A 2698-nucleotide genomic window follows, 5' to 3' on the forward strand; every position below is an offset into this window, starting at 1 on the left:
AGACCAAAGAACTTTAGATCTGAAAGAAACTCAGAGATCGTCTAATCAGACTCATTCATTTTGCAGAACACTTATTTGTCCCGAAACAAGATCTCTGGCTTTTTAACTCCTGTTCAATGCTCTTTTCATGATGAAGTACATTTGTTGGTTCGAAAAAAAAAGATTCCTCTCTATCTCTCTCCCCTTATCCACTATGGACTCAAACTTTTAAAAAGACTTTACTAAATAAAATATAATTCTGAAATGATGATTCACGTAATCCTAATATAAGAAAAGCATATTTTTTCTATCAGGCTTTTAAAAGTTATGAACATAGCTCAAAAAAAAAAAGACCCATTACTGAGGAACTTAGCAGCATAAGAAATTGTCTCTTCCTCATGGATGGATCTAGAGACTGTCACACAGAGTGAAGTAAGTCAGAAAGAGAAAAACAAATATCGTATATTAATGCATACACGTGCAATCTGAAAAACTTGGTATAGACGATCTTATTTACAAAGTAGAAATAGAGACACAGATGTAGAGAACAAACATATGGATACCAAGGGGAAAAGGGGGGGTGGGATGAATTGGGAGATTAAGATTGACATATATACACTATTGACACTATGTATAAAGTAGATAACTAATGAGAACCTACTGTATAGCACAGGGAACTCTACTCAACGCTCTATGGTGACTTAATTGAGAAGGAAACCCAAAAAGGAGGGGATATATATATACGTATAGCTGATTCACTTTGCTGTACAGTATAAACTAACACAATATTGTAAAGCAACTATACTCCAATTAAAAAAAAAAAAAGAAATTGTCCCTTCCTGCCAGAAGTTTACAATCTTTATGTAGAAAGACATATAAATGAAGGATCATACTCTAAGGCAGTATACATTTACTTTAGATATGTGATATGTGATACACACATAAATCACGTTAGTTATGTAACACAATCGTGTATGTGATATATATGATTAAGGTGGTCATGTTATGTCTGTCTCCCCTGATAGATTAGGATCCCCTTAAGGGTAGAAATTCTGGCTTTTCACTGTCAGCCTTAGCTGGAGGTCTGCCAACACAGCAAACTGTTAAATAAATGAGATCTTTTAAATCTATGCAACTGGTCACAGGAGGATAGAAAATTCTGAACTGAAATCATTGAGTGAAAACATCATGAAGATGCAGGTTGAGGTAGACTTCTGTTAACATTTGAGCCAAAGTGGATAGAATTTAGGTAGCCTGCTATCTGGGGTAGGATGCTGTATTTATTAGTCTCTAATTGCGGCTGAAACCAATGACCACAAACCTAGCGGATTAAAACAACATAAATTTATTACAGTTCTGAGGTCAGAAGTCTGAAATGAGTCTTCCAGGGCTAAAATCATTATTTTGGCAGAGTGCTGTTCTTTCTAGAGGCTCCAGGAAAGAACGTTTCCTTGCCTTTTCCATCTTCTAAAGTTCACCTAAGTTCCTTGGTTTGTGGTCCCTTCCTTCCTTCATCTTCAAAGTACATCCCTTGAACCTCTGCTTCTTTCATCACTTCTCCTTTTTCTGCCTTTGATCCTCTTGCTTCCCTCTTATAAGGACCATTGTGATGACACTGGGTACAGATGGATAATCCAGGATCATCTCCCCATCTTAAGATCCTTAACTAAACCACAGCTGCACAGTCCCTTTTTTCATGTAAGTTAACATATTCACAGGTTCTGGGGATTGGGATGCCGACATATTCGGAGGCCCATTATTCTACCAACCATGGATGTTTCAGCAAAGGTCTAATGCAGTGGCCTTGAACCAGCGACATCAGCATCACCTGGTAATTTGTCAGAAATGCAAATTCTCAGCCCTCATCCCAGACCTACTGAATCAGAAGCTCTGGTGAGGCCCAGCAGTCTGGCTAGAGCAAGCCCTCCAGGTGATTCTGATGCACACTAAACCACTTTGAGAGACACTGTCAGAGCGTCTGGGGAAAGGCAAAGCAGGTGCAGAGGTCTCGTGAGTAGACAGACTTCACGGAGACAGAGGATTCCTAGAGCATAATAAGAACATGGATGGACTCAGCATGGAGAACCTGGAATCTCAGGCAAAGGGTCACATACAGGTAGATTTCTGTCTCCAAATATGAATTTGGTGGCCTTCCTACACATTTCACAAAAAGAAATAATGTACCTAACTGAAAATCCTCATTCATTTCATGAGGCATAAAATTAATCTGTTCCAATTCATATATTTAACAGACTGATCTAGAAAAATATTTTTTTTTTACTTTTAAAAAGGTAAATCAAGGGACTTCCCTGGCGGTCCAGTGGTTAGGATTCTGTGCTTCCACTGCAGAGGGTGCGGGTTCAATCCCTGGTCAGGGAAATAAGATCCCACATGCAGCATGGCCAAAAAACTGTTTTTAAACTAAAAATCAAATAAAATGTAAATCAAAAGTTTATTCTAAGAATTTCCAGATTAAAGACATAATTTCGTACATACCCAAAATAAATAAAATACAGAAATATTCGAAGGATTAGTTAATAATATTTTCATTCCAGAACGTCTTCCTCAATTTAGCTGTAATTCATCAGCAATTTTACCATTTTCATTTTTTCCTCTAACAAGCAGCACAGTGAGGAATTCTTAACAACAGTGTTATCTCTAGAAGGCTGGGCCCTCCGAAGAATCACAGGTGACTTCCCAGGAGGGTTGATTAAGAGCA

Source organism: Delphinapterus leucas, chromosome 5 (genome assembly GCF_059928025.1).
Source record: "Delphinapterus leucas isolate spDelLeu-1000000601 "Yukka" chromosome 5, BTC_Dleu_Yukka2, whole genome shotgun sequence".
NCBI classification, from domain to species: domain Eukaryota; kingdom Metazoa; phylum Chordata; class Mammalia; order Artiodactyla; family Monodontidae; genus Delphinapterus; species Delphinapterus leucas.